Raw genomic sequence first — 15792 nt, 5'->3', positions numbered from 1 at the left:
TCCACTGATAGACAGAAATTCACTCAATTTGACAACTTTATTAATAGAGCAGATGAAAATATTTGTGGAAGGATAAATTCTTCAATGGCTCTCTAGATAAAGGGCGTTTTACTTGCTTGTATCCTCAGATAGTGGTTTGTTTAAAATAACTAGTGACATTTTAATAAATATTGAAGAAAAAGGCTCCAAAAAAGGCATATAACCTGGCCGGCTTAACCAGTCTGTATTTCTTCAAGCACCAAGATTCATAGTTTATAAAGTACAATTCTGGGCCATTGATTGTGTCATTTCTCCAAACACATACAGTAAAAATGCCTGTTTTGAAGCCTTAAAATGGTGCAGGAAAAGGACTTTACATTGTATTATACTTAAAGACAGGTCTATTCAGTTAAGAGAAGAGAAAAAAAGGAAAGCAAATAGTTATAATGGGTGATGTAACATTAATGACAGACATAATATGAGGTCCTTGGCACTCAGACTCTAGAGGGGTCATTTTGTGATCATGGGGCATCACCCTTACAGCATCAGGACAATATCATATGGAGTCAGACACTGGAAGTGTGCTGGAGGCTGATGCGTTGACTGGGACTGATGGAAGGATGAGGCTGATGAGAATGAAGAATCTGCGAGGAACGAACTAGCGGCAGAGAAATAATTATATATTAAAAGACAGCAACATCATAAGAGGCCAACCAGAGTGACAGAGTGTGTCACTTTGCTGAAGGATATTTGTGACCAGCTATTAATCCAGGCCAGTCTCTAAAGACTTTCCAAGGTGTAAAAATGCTGCTGCTGGAGTACTGACTGGAAGTATTGCTGATAATATGTCCACCATATCCTCTTAAAATACTCTGTCCAATAATATCAGTCTCAGGAAGAAAGTTTTTTTAATGCTTATTAAAAATAGCAGAAAAACATGCATTCTTGTTCTCAGGAGGGGACATTGACAGAGGATTACTGGAAAAGTACATATAGTAAAAGTACTTCATAGTACTTGTGGGAGTAGTTTCACTAGTACTGAGTCCAACAGTGTCAATCTCACGAAGAACTAATGGCAAAAATCATTTTTTCCCTCATCAAACTTAACAGAAGTGGCTTGATTTTGTTCTCAGGAGGGGACATTGACAGAGGATTTTTTTTAAAACAACACACTAGAAGTACTTCATTGTATTGTGGTAGTAGGTGTAAGACTACTGAGTCCAGCAGTATCAATATCATTAAGAACTAATGGTAAAATTGTCTTTTTATCATTCATCAAAGATAGCAGAAAACATGCATTATGTACTATGGAGGGGACTCTGACAGAGGATTATTCACTAAGTACACCGTAAAAGTACTTCATTTTATTTCTGGTAGCAGTCAAACTAGTCCAACAGTGTCAGTTTTATTAAGAACTTATGATAACAAATATTTGTACAAAACAAAAAATACAGGACAAAAAATGAAGAGCAGCTGAATTGAAAAAACAAACTTGAGAGACGGCTGAGGTGACCGCAGTGCAGAATCGCTGTAGTTTAAATCTCCTAACAATGTTGTCCATTTTAGACACAGGCTTATTATATTTACAGACCTTAATAACATTCATTTTCTGGGCTCATTATATGTCTTGGCCGTTTTCGTTGTGATCGCTAAATTCACCTCGTTTCCCCTTGTTTATAATATTATCACCGTTCCAAGCACACGAGTGCTTTTGTTTTGAAATCACTTCCGTGAGTTTCACCCCGCACCTCGCTCCAATGACCATTAGACCATTTAGTAAGGTAAAAAGCAAAAACGCCTCTCAGACGCTCTTCCGTTTACTTGTTTAATAAGGAAAAACAATTGGACGGTAGATACACGGATTCAGGGTCTGTGACAGTTTGTTTTCATCTGATTTCAAATAAACAAAGTCTTGGTTTTTAGAATTTTAAACTTGTTTCGCCAAATTCAGATGATAAATACAACTTTTAAGCTTGTAAAGGCATAATTACAAGCGGTAACTTAACGTCACAGCAGGCATAACAACAGCCTGTGTTTCTTGTGAGTGTTTCCCCGGGCCGCCATTTGCCCATCCCTGGTCTAAAAATCTGTGTATCTACCGTCCAATTGTTTTTCTTTATTAAACACGTAAACGGAAGAGCGTCTGAGAGGCGTTTTTGCTTTTTGCTTTTGACCTTACTAAAACGTCAAATGGTCCTTGGAGCGAGGGGCGGGGCGAAACTCATGGAAGTGATTTCAAAACAAAAGCACTCGTTTTCTTGGAACGGTGATAATATTATAAACAAGGGGGAACTAGGTGAATTTAGCGATCACAACGAAAACGGCCAAGACACATATTGAGCCCAGAAAATGAATGTTATTACGGGTTGTAAATATAATAAGCCTGTGTCTAAAATGGACAACTTTTACGGTGTACTTTGTGAGTAATCCTCTGTCAGAGTCCCCTCCATAATGCATGTTTTCTGCTATATTTGATGAGTGATGTGATAAAAAGACAATTTTACCATTAGTTCTTAATGATATTGATACTGCTGGACTCAGTAGTCTTACACCTACTACCACAATACAATGAAGTACTTCTAGTGTGTTGTTTAAAAAATCCTCTGTCAATGTCCCCTCCTGAGAACAAAATCAAGCCACTTCTGCTAAGTTTGATGAGGGAAAAAAATATGTTTGCCATTAGTTCTTCGTGAGATTGACACTGTTGGACTCAGTACTAGTGAAACTACTCCCACAAGTACTATGAAGTACTTTTACTGTGTACTTTTTGAGTAATCCTCTGTCAATGTCCCCTCCTGAGTACAAGAATGCATGTTTCTCTGCTATTTTTAATCAGCGTTAAAACACCTTTCTTCATGAGACTTATATTGTTGGACAGAGTATTTTAAGAGGATATGACATGATATCAGCAATACTTCCAGTCAGTACTCCGGCAGCAGCATTTTTACACCTTGGAAAGTCTTTAGAGACTGGCCTGGATAGCTGGTCACAAATATCCTTCAGCAAACACCCTTGTGACTCTTGTTGGCCTCTTATGAAGCTGCTGTCTTTTATATAGGACTATTTCTCTACTCCTAGTTCATTCCTCGCAGATTCTTCCATCAGTCCCAGTCATTGCATGTCAGTCAATAGAGTTTCGAAAAATGCCTCCAATTCAACAAAATGTTTTTTTGTGAGTGAAGGCCAGAGCTAAATTATAGATTGTTTGATTGTGTAATTACAAGGTGAGAGAAAATAAATCCACATCCTCCTATGAAACGTATTTTATTTCCTTTTCCATGTTATACTTATACTTACTTGCATTAGAACATTTGCATGTTGAACTACATGCTGATATATCTTCCCCAGCCTCAAGGACAATAAAATAAATGGATTCATAATTTTAAAAAATTTATCAAAATGTATAAATTAATAATGTTGTGTGCAAACATTTCAAATTTAAATATAAAATGAAAAAAAAGTTTACTTTTGAAATTATTTCTCACAAAAACCTTTCTAAATTATAGTAAATTATTAAAAAGGTTTCGTCAATATACGTTTTTCTGCCTAAAATAGTTGAAATTAAACGTAAACTATATCAAACACCACATCCATGGCAATTAACCCATTTTTGCCCGCTATTTAAATTGACTTTGGTTAGTTAATAAAAATATTGATATTATATATATAGCATATAATTGATGCAGTCTTTCTGAACACTTTTTAAAAAAAATACTGCAAATGAAGAATATTTTAAAGGGCCCATGTCATGGCCATTTCCACTGATCATAATTACATTGTTGAGGTATACTAAAATAGATTTATACTGTGCAATTTTCCAAACTCACATTGGTTTCGCATACAGCATCTCTGTCAAGCATGTGTATTCAGCAGTATTCACTTTCTCCACTAAACGACTCGTTGGAGCTCTTGCCCCCCCCCTCCCTGTGAGCCTAGTGTGCTCCGATTGGTCAGCTCGGCCACTCGTTCTGATTAGTCAACCACCAGAGAGGCTGCGCCCATGTCTAACAGTGCTTTTCCCGGCTGCTCTCAGCGTAACATCAGTCTTATCATGGCGTCAGCACAGCCGTATATTTTATATACATATATATTTTTAACTGTTGTTATAGAAGAGTGTGACGGCCCCAGGGCCTTTGTCTTACGATGGGGTGGAGCTGAAGAGGCTAATCAGCACGATCACGGACACCTCCGGACACTACGGCCCCAGTCTCTCTCCAAAGCGGCTGCAGGAAGACTAACTCTGCGATCCTCTCAACCACCTATCTGCATTTACCACAATAAATGTGCCGTGGTTTTGTAAACTCGTGTATGTCTCCTTGTCTTTGTGGCCTACAAGCCGCTCATAACAAAGAGTAAGTTATTTTTACCCGTTATAAACTACTACTGTTTGATGAGAAATCAAATCATGGTTTGCTATATATGAATTCAGGGAAGAAAGGATAGGCCTACTAAGTATTTCCATTAAACTTTATTTTTAGAAATGTACAAAATGAACATAAATATACATATATACACGGTATATCATCCATTCCTCCTCCTTGCATCTTGCCTGCGCACAGTCGGTGCGGTGCCTTTTAGCACGACGCCTCAGTAGTAGTAGAAGTGCCTTTTAGCACGTCATGGATTGTCCGCCAGGATCTGGCTGGACGAAATCAAATGCAAATCACAAAATATTAGAGAACCTTAGTTGTTTTACATTCGTTAGTAGTAGTTGTGTAATGAACAGCTTGCCTGCTAATATGCTAACCTAGCTTTGTTTACCTTGGTAGCTAACACGATATGAACGTTAGCTTGGAGGAAAGGCAACTATAATGCAGTGTAATAAAACTACTATGAACAAAAGCTAGTGGTTCATATTAGGCTAGCAATAACGTGTTTATAATTGCAATCGTATACGGGTATTCTGCTACCATACAATGTAACTTGCATGAATACATTGTTTTGCGCTAGCATACAGCTAGCCTCGTTAGCTACATGCAGTATATGTACGGTCACAATGTACGGTAAATCACAGTACAGTATACTGTATGAGTATTCCGTGTGTGTGAATGCAGACATTCTCCTGCTATGAGATACATGTATGCAAGGCCATCTGCTGATATTAGAGTTGATATATGGAAACTCTAGCAACTTAGTTAGCACAGTTAGCACTGTGTCAATGGCTTAGCAGTCCAACACAGTTTACACATTTAAACAGTCTTGTTTGATAAATACACAAATAACAATGCAAACTTACAGGTTGTATACCCAGATCTTCCCCTGCTCCAAACGGTCCAAACAAGCTGTGCATATCCGGCCTCAAACTGGGCAATGTTTTGGAAGCTTTCGTCTGTGAAATGCCGGTTCTTCGAACCTCTGGAGGAGGAACACGCCGCTGCTGGTGTGGCCATAGCTCTTCGGGATTGGTCCATTTCGTTCCGGGTACCGCATGACATCAGGCGGTACCCGGAACTAAATGGAAGACTCAAATGGGCAGTGACGTATCTCCAACGAGGCGTTTTGGGGAGGTATTTTCTGTGTTAGAGTTTTACTCGCTACAGGGTGTACTTTGAGGGTTTTGACTCTGCACACCGTTTACATGCATAAAAACCTTCATAACACACAAGGGGACGGGTAATAACCGGAAAAGCATGACATGGGAGCTTTAAATGTTCTGCACAGATAGTGCCTTAACTTAAATTTGAAAACACGTGGCAACTTTATTAATACAGCAGTTGAAAAGATTTGTGGAAGGATAAATTCTTCATGGGCTTCAATGGCTCTCTAGTAAAGGGTGTTTTATGGTTGCTTGTATAATCCTCAGATAGTGGTTTGTTTAAATAACTAGTGACATTTTAATAAATATTGCAAAAAAGGGCCCCAAAAAAGGCATATAACCTGGCCGGCTTAGCCAGTGTGTATTTCTTCAAGCACCACAAGATTCAGAGTTTATAAAGTACAATTCTTGGCCATGTTGTGTCATTTCTCCAAACACATACAGTAAAAATGCCTGTTTTGAAGCCTTAAAATGGTGCAGGAAAAGGACTTTACATTGTATTATACTTAAAGACAGGGCTATTCAGTTAAGAGAAGAGAAAAAAGGAAAGCAAATTGTTATAATGGGTGATGTAACATTAATGACATATATAATATGAGGTCCTTGGCACTCAGACTCTAGAGGGGTCATTTTGTGATCATGGGGCATCACCCTTGTATACATCATCAGGACAATATCATATGGAGTCAGACACTGGAAGTGTGCTGGAGGCTGATGCATTGACTGCAGGGGACTGATGGAAGGATGAGGCTGATGAGACTGAAGAATCTGCAAGGAACGAACTAGCGGCTGAGAAATAATCATATATTAAAAGACAGCAGCATCATAAGAGGCCAACCAGAGTGACAGTGTGTCAGTGTGCTGAAGGATACACTGTAAAAAAAGATCGTAATTTTACAGGAAATAACTGTAAATTTTTATAGTAATTATCATGTTTTTTTAAATAACTTGCAAAATCCTGTAAAATGACAGATATTAACTATAAATTAACAACCCAAAACATTATTTTAAGTATTTTGACAATAACAACAAATAACGATTATTTCATTTTTTTTTACAGTAAATTTACTATATAATATTTACAGTATTTTTGCACTTTCAGAAAATACATGCAGATGTACGTAAAATAAAAAGTATTATCTGTAATTAAATATGTAACTCGTAATATAAAAGTGTATTACTATTATAAGACTTTAAGATATTTCTTTGTAATTTTAAGGTAAACATAAAACTGTAAAAAAAAGCGTCAAACAAAAAAAATGTAAAGTAAAACATTTTTACATAAATAATTTTCTCAATATTCGATTGAATCCACCACAAACACAAAATATCCAATGTTGAAACAAAAGTAAATAAATATGTTTTCATTAAATTCCTAACTTACTATATTGTAAACATCTACAGTTGACAATATCATTAAAAAAAATAAAAATCTTAGAAAGTGGAGAAATCTCTGCAGGGAGGACCCAGGTTTAAAACACACACTGTTATTTACTCAACAATAAGTCACAGTTATCCTTGTTTTATTTATGTGTTCTGTTGCTGTGTTTTTTTTCCCATTGGTCAATATACAGTAATAAGCCTTAGTCTTTCATGCAGTATAATGTGCATGGTTTTCGGATTCTGGCCGACAGCCAGAGCTACGGCACTTGAATTGGAATTCAGCCATAACACGGCAGACAAGTCAGGCATGTTTGGAATGAGTCCACAACACTCCTGATTGGTTAATATAAACGTCATCGAAGAAACCTGCCAATGAGAACTGCCCGCGCCTGTTGTTCACATTTGAAACATTCACGTCAGTTAGAGCGGGTCTCCTCCTGCGGACGGAGCTACAGCTGTCTGCCCCTTTCACACCGGCGCTTTTCCAGCTCCAGCTCGGAGCTGCAGGAGTTTATGGATTAATGGATTAATATCGGGATCGTTTTACATCTACACGTTAAATATGAGCATCGGGACGTCAACAAAGAACAGAAGACTTGAGATCTGGTGAGTCCTGCAACTGTAATGGAGTTAAACATGTATTTAGATAATCCTTAGTTTGTGAATGTTTTATTTTTTATTTAAGGTTACGTTTCTTCTTCTAGTTAGCTGAGTTTGCATCATTAATAGGTTGTTAAATGTTAAGAAGCCCTGAGATGCTGTTTCTTGCAAGATGTTACGCCCAAACCTGGTTTAACAAGGTGGCTGCTAACGTTAGCTTACAGCTTACAGGGTTCCCGCGGGGTCTTAAAAAGTCTTAAAAAGTCTTAAATTTGATCATCTGAATTGAAGGCCTTAAAAAGGTCTTAAATATGACCAAAAAAATAAGAAAGGTCTTAAATATGATTTAGAAGGTCTTAAAAATGATGGGATTTGAAAGGTACTTCTGTGTTGCGATCGCGTCTAAAATGTGTTTTGGGGGAAATGTCCGGGCTGCGAAGTAACGGTAATAGCCTTTCAGTTCCCCCCAACAATTTGTATTGAAATAAATCAACATGGAACCAGTAATCACTAACTTTGTTTCCCCCGGCCCCTTAACGGAGAACACCCAGCTAGTAACCTAGCAACCAAGCTTCAGCTAGCGGCAGTCAGAAACTCATGTCTCTTCGAATCTACTTACAAATAAATATGGGGAAGTGTAAGTTCAACCGTATTTGGTTGGAAAACATCGAATTTAGTGCTTGGTTGAAACCAGTGGAGGGGAACGTGTTTGAAGCCTGCTGCACCCTTTGCAAAAGAAATTAGCGTTTGTTTGGCTAATGTAGCGTTAGCTAGTGCAGCGTTAGCTAGTCCAGCAGCTCCCGCAACAACACCGTTGGACCTCCGGGCGACGTTTGGGTCTACGTCAACCCTAAAAGCGGAGGTGCTGTAGTGTATACGCTAAATACCGTAGTTAAACACCAATCATACAACAGCAACGATGAAAGATTGTAGCCAAGGCAGCAGAGCTCTGAATATAGCTCTTGTTACTCACTCTCTCTCTCACACACTCACACACACACACACACACACACACACACACACACACACACACACACACACACACACACACACACACACACACACACACACTGCTCGATTATGGCAAAAATCATAATCACGATTATTTTGGTCAATAATTGATATCACGATTATTAAATAACATTATTCATTGACTTTGAAAACATCCATTTATTGAACTTTAAAACAAATAATAATTTGAACAGTATCTTTTTAACTGTTGATTACCCTGAACGTATAATTCAACTGAAAAACCAATACAAAAATTAATTAAATAAATGATATATTTAAATAAATAATATCAAAATAATAAATACCAATAAACAAGATCAACAAATATTTTGGAGCGCACTTCCACAAGCTACTAAACATATATAAATATGATAAATAAAAATAAATTAGACTAAAATTAATTAGATCAAATATGTCGTAGTGCACTGTCACAACCTAGCAAAGCTAAATAATAGTTTTTTTCGATTATGTTGTTTTTGTAATTGTGGCAGGCCAAAATCGTAATTGCGATTAAAATACGATTAATTGCACAGCCCTAACACACACACAAGCACACACAGAGACACATACACACTTTTTGGCTAACACAGTTCTGTACTGTTATGCTGTTATGTTCAGTCATTGTTCTTATGTTGAACATGAATACATTTGATTTGTAAGTAATTATGGGACGTATTTCTTCTTTCATAGCAATTTTCCTTCATACTTTCTTGCCGTGAAATAGGTCTTAAATTCTATTCGAAGTGGTCTTAAAAAGGTCTTAAAAAGTCTTAAATTTGAGTTGGCGAAACCTGCAGGAACCCTGGCTTATTGCAGTGCTGCCGCTCGTCTCCAACACGGGAGAATTACACATAAACATGCAGCGGGGTGTCACAGTGTTGTCGCCAAGTTTAATGTAAAGTTTCACAGCTTTCTTACAGCGGAATCCAGTTTGTTAATGTGCAGTAGCCAACAGCTAGCATAGCATAAACAGCTAACCGCTAACGTTCGGCTAACTTGCTAGTTAGCTCTGCTCTATATATTACAAGCTAACATGACTAGCTAATGTCACACTGTGTGAACTAAAATACTTGTTGTATTACTACATCATACATGCTTGGTCCAAATCACTGCTAAAATTAATTATTTTTGAAAATGTATAGTAAATAAACACTCAGCCATGCATGAAATAACATAGCAAAAGAATACGGGAAGTGTAGTGATACAAACATGATTTGTATTCAAAAAGTAAGAAAGTAAAAATTAGAATCAACCAAGCATATCTTCCCCCTCGAAATCCCAGTTGTACTTCGCTAACATGGACTAGGTCATGTTAGACAAGCAATCCAGTGGTTAGTTTTAGGGTAAGCTCCATTGTTTTTTTTGTTTTTTATTCACTTTAAGAGAAAGGGATTTCAGAAACAAGTATCACAAGTTTGGCTCGAGGTAAAATTAACAAAAGCTAACTGTTGTTAGACTATGTTCCCCCCTTCTAAACTTATGAAATAATCAATGCCCTTGGGATGCTCTCAATTGTGTGTGTGTGTGTGTGTGTGTGTGTGTGTGTGTGTGTGTGTGTGTGTGTGTGTGTGTGTGTGTGTGGGGGGGGTCCATCATACAAGATTTAGGGGATCTATTGGCAGCTGCTGATAATAACATCCATCATTATGGTTTACTAATAGTTATCACTTCACTTCCTCCTCCAGCACCTGGACACAGCAGGAACCTACGCCAGGATCCTGTTTGTGGACTTCAGCTCTGCCTTCAACACCATCATCCCAGCTCTGCTGCAGGACAAGCTCTCCCAGCTGCAGGTGGATCACAGACAGGAAGCAGCACGTGAGGCTGGGGAAACACGTCTCTGACCATCAGCACCGGTACCCCTCAAGGCTGCGTTCTTTCCCCTCTGCTCTTCTCCCTGTACACCAACAGCTGCACCTCCAGTCACCAGTCTGTCAAGCTCCTGAAGTTCAGACGACACCACGCTCATCGGACTCATCTCTGGTGGGGACGAGTCTGCCTACAGGTGGGAGATGGACCATCTGGTGACCTGGTGTGGGGAAAACCACCTGGAGCTCAACGCTCTCAAGACAGTGGAGATGGTTGTGGACTTTAGGAAGAACGCAGCCCCGCCCGCCCCCATCACTCTGTGTGGCTCACCATCACTCTGTGTGACTCCCCATCACTCTGTGTGACTCCCCATCACTCTGTATGACTCCCCATCACTCTGTGTGACTCCCCAGTCACTGCTGTGGAGTCTTTCCGCTTCCTGGGCACCATCATCGCCCAGGACCTCAAATGGGAGCAGAACAGCAGCTCCCTCATCAAAAAAGCCCAGCAGAGGATGTTCTTCCTGAGGCAGCTGAAGAAATTCAACCTGCCAAAGACGATGATGGTGAACTTCTACACCTCCATCATGGAGTCCATCCTCACCTCCTCCATCACCATCTGGTACGCTGCAGCCACAGCCAAGGATAAGGGCAGGCTGCAGCGTGTCATCCGCTCTGCAGAGAAGGTGATAGGCTGCAATCTGCCATCCCTCCACGACCTGCATGCCTCCAGGACCCTGAGGCGGGCAGGAAAGATAGTGGCCGATCCCTCCCACCCTGGACACAAACTGTTCACCCCCCTCCCCTCTGGCAGGAGGCTGCGCTCCATCAGGACCGAAACCTCTCTCCATCAGGACCAAAACCTCTCTCCATCAGGACCAGAACCTCTCTCCATCAGGACCAAAACCTCTCTCCATCAGGACCAGAACCTCTCTCCATCAGGACCAGAACCTCTCTCCATCAGGACCAGAACCTCTCTCCATCAGGACCAGAACCTCTCTCCATCAGGACCAGAACCTCTCTCCATCAGGACCAAAACCTCTCTCCATCAGGACCAGAACCTCTCTCCATCAGGACCAGAACCTCTCTCCATCAGGACCAGAACCTCTCTCCATCAGGACCAAAACCTCTCGCCACCAGGACCAAAACCTCTCGCCACCTCAACAAGGCCCCCCCCACTGACACTTTACCTCATCCACAACGCAGACTCTATGCATTACATAATGGAGATCACAGGATGGTAAATAATGCAATGTTTAAATATTGCTTAGTGCACATATTTTATATTCTATAATTTATTGCATTCTATTTCGATGTATATTACTGCTTTATTTTATTGCTATCTTACTATATTTTTATTACAGTGTTCTTAATATAGTTCGCTATCTGTGTACTTTTTTTTATTTAATTTTTTTAATTTATATGTGTATGTACGACACCTAGTCAAATTCCTCATACGTGTGAAAAACCTGTTTCTGATTCTGATCTTTTTGTCCTCTAGGTTGCACTGCCACGTCTACAGTAGCGCAGAATGGACAGAGGAAACATGATTGGGCCTCAAGGTTTTTGCAGCCAATATACATTCTACAAACTTGGGATAGGAGGGTGAGTGAACAAGTTATCCATTGGTTGGAACCTACATCCCCATTGTTAGACGTACTAAATCCTGCACACTGCTCCTTCAAATTGACAATGTGAACATATGTTGCCATTTTGTAATTTCTGTTATTTTCAGTTGAGAATGTTTCAAAGTACTCTTAAAAAAATTCAACTTACTTTTTGTTTCTACTGTTTATAACTATGATGTTTAAATATGAAATGCTGTATTCATTAGTTTTCATATTTTAAGTTTTCAGAGTAATTGTTTCCGACAGAACATTTTGTGATGTCTTTTCATTGAATGTCTTTGATTGGAAAATGTTAGAAAAAAGCTGTAAAATAACAGTATTCTACCTGTAGAACTTTAGGTTCTGTATTTATTTTAGTGTTTGATCATACAAATCTAATAAAAAAAAATGTAAAAAACAGTTTTTCTCATCCGAACTTTATTTAAGGTATTTGAATGTAACATTTTAAGACAATGGATTTAGAAAAGAGAGGAAAGTTTCCTGTAAAATCGTTAAGGACAATTTCTGTATATTAATTGCTTTTGCACTTTATTTGAGTTAAAGTATTTTTACTTTAATTTTATGGTTTTTGTTTGGCAGCCGCTGCTGCCAGTCATTTGACCGTTTTTTTACGTGTTTTTTGCCCGTAGAAGTTTTAGTGCTGTACTTTTATTAAAGGTTATTGACTGTAAAAAGAGAGGATAAATCTGTAAAATTAGAGTATTTGCACGTTAAAGTATTAGTAATGTACTTTTATTAAAGGTTATTGACTGTAAAAAGAGAGGATAAATCTGTAAAATTACAGTGTTTTCCTGTAAAATATTTAAGGACAATTCCCGTAAATTAATGGCTTATTCACTTTATTTCAGTTAAAGTATTTTACTTTAATTTAAGGGTTTTTGTTTGGCAGCCGCTGCTGCCAGTACTTTGACCGTTTTTTTACGAGTTTTTTTTTTACAGTATAGACCAGCTATCCAGGCCACACTCTAAAGACTTTCCCAGGTGTAAAATGCTGCTGCCGGAGTACTGACTGTAAGTATTGCTGATATCATGTCCACCATATCCTCTTAAAATACTCTGTCCAACAATATAAGTCTCATGAAGAAAGGTTTTTTAACGCTTATTCAAAATAGCAGAGAAACATGCATTCTTGTTCTCAGAAGGGGACATTGACAGAGGAGTACTGGAAAAGTACACGTGGGGGTAGTTTCACTAGTACTGAGTCCAACAAGATCAATCTCACGAAGAACTAATGGCAACAAAAAAGAATTCCCTCATCAAACTTAGCGGCTTGATTTTGTTCTCAGCAAGGGACTTTGACAGAGTATTTCTCAAAAAATACACAGTAAAAGTACTTCAATGTATTGTTAGTAGTAGGCTAACTAATACAAAGTCAAACAGTATCAATTTCATTAAGAACTAATGGTAAAATTATATTTTTTATCATTCATCAAAGACAGCAGAAAAACATGCATTATGGAGGGGACTTTGACAGAGGATTACTCACAAAGTACACAGTAAAAGTACTTCATTTTATTTCTGGTAGAAGTCAAACTAGAACCGAGTCCAACAGTGTCAGTTTCCTTAAGAATTTGTGGTAAAAAATATTTGTATCATTCATCAAATATAGCAGGAATAATGAAGAGCAGCTGATTTGAAAAAACAAACTCGAGAGGCGGCTGAGTTGACCGCAGTGCAGAATCGCTGTATAGTTTAAATCTCCTAACAATGTTGTACATTTTAGACATAGGCTTATTATATTTACAGCCCTTAATAACATCAATTTTCTGGGCTCAATATGTGTCTTCATTTAATTTCAAACCTTTATTTATCCAGGTGTATCCCATTGAGATCATTGATCTCTTTTTCAAGGGAGACCTGCTCAAGTAGGTTCCACATGAAACATTAAAACATAAACAGAACAACAAAAAGGACATCATGCATCATCTTGGCCGTTTTCGTTGTGATCGCTAAATTCCCCTTGTTTATAATAATCACCGTTCCTTCAGCAGGATACTATTGGAGTAAAGTGTGATTTTAGCAAACGAGTGCTTTTGTTTTGAAATCACTTCCGTGAGTTTCGCCCCGCCCCTCGCTCCAAGGACCATTTGGCCATAGAGTGGCGAAGTCACGCCCATCTACTTCCGCCCCATGGGACCTTATTTCGGAAAAATAATGTATTGAAGTCAATGGAGAGAGAAAACGTATCTTTCGATCCCGTTTGAATTGTGCCATGAATTACACATATGATGTTTGTCAATCTTAAAAAATAATTTCCATGTCAAAAAAGTCACAGTTTGTCGTAAAACTGTTGAAATATAAGACTATGAAAAATACGTAACTAGAAAGACTACAAATCCCAGAGTCGCGTAAGTGATGTCACAATTGTTTTCCTCCACTAAGAGATAGCTAAGATCAGCGCCATATAGATAGAATCTATCTATATGGCGCTGGCTAAGATAAGATAACTTTAACAAGATGCCTGTGTGCTTAGTACCAGGTTGTTATCATACCAGCAATGGGTCTTGCTCGTTCTTTTGCTTCCCGTCTGATGAAAGGACCAGGAGTGGCTTGATCAAGTTAGCTACCTAGCTAGTAGCTAGCACGTTAGTTAGCATTACAGCCTTGTCATTTGTATTAGCCTTAACATGAAGTAACATTAAGTAACCCAAAATGTTAAACAGTAAGAGTAGTAGTCATATTTTGTGAACCCTTTGAATAGTACTGTCACCAGTGTGATCATTCTATAATACACCATTTAATCCCGGGGGAGAAATGCTAACGCTAACGTTAGCATCGGCGATCTTCTCTACTTCATGCTGTCTGCACAAATGGTTGACATTAAACATTAAAACGACCAGGCAGTTCAGAGAGAATCAAAGGAAGGCAGGCAGGCAGCTTTGCATGACATTCTTCAGGACGTGTTTCATTGTGGTGATAGTGAGGGTAGTCAATCGTTGTGTTGACATCATAGACTGTATATATAAATGGACGTAGGGTCCGTGACGTCACCCATAGGATTCTGCAGAGTTGCCGAGAAGCCCTTAGTAGGCGGAGTCGGCCACTAACGGCTCGACAGTGGCGTCAGAGTTCCACTCCCGCCTGCTCCAAATAAGGGCAAAGAGGCGGAGCCGAGGCGGGACCTGCTGCCTCCGAGCTGGAAGTTCCAGAGCTAGCTGAAGCTACCAAGCTAAGCTAACATGCTCACCATCTGCACACTGCCGTCGCATTTTACGTTTCTAAGGTAAGCGGACATGAGACTATTCAGGAAAACTATAAATAATAATCTAAGTTGAGTTTTTAGCATAATACTTCCCTTAACGTTTGTATGCAATGTGCTAAATTAAACACTGGAATCAAGCAAATATTAATATGTTTGCATGACATTAGTTATTTATATTTTGCCATCACTTAATTATACGTTTAATACATTTAAGTTAAGCTAAGGTACATGTGATGATAGCTAGTTAGTGCTCTTACCTGTGAGGCCTCCTCCAAACAGCATTATAACCAGACTGTATCATTAAAACTACAAGTACCAGTTCTAGATCCTTGACTTTAGACAAACAATTCAAAAGACAAAATGTATTTAAAGACCAATCTTTATTTGAAGGTGCCTGAGATATTAGTTATACAGTAATAGTATTGACAATCTAAAAAAACTGAGCAACTCAAGTCAACTTTATATTTCTTATTGTCTAAAGCAGGGCTTCTCAAACTCCGGACCAAGGTCCGGATCCGGACCGAACTGCAAATCAATCCGGACCGAACCCTGTGTCCCATTATAAAAAAAAAAAAAAAAAAATTATTAAAAAAAAAAAAAAAAAATCTGACTCTGATAAATACATAATTGTGTACGCGCGTCTTG

Source organism: Trematomus bernacchii, unplaced genomic scaffold, assembly GCF_902827165.1.
Source record: "Trematomus bernacchii unplaced genomic scaffold, fTreBer1.1, whole genome shotgun sequence".
NCBI lineage: Eukaryota > Metazoa > Chordata > Actinopteri > Perciformes > Nototheniidae > Trematomus > Trematomus bernacchii.
The sequence above is the reverse complement of the archived record's forward strand: the minus strand, read 5'-3'. Positions refer to the sequence as shown.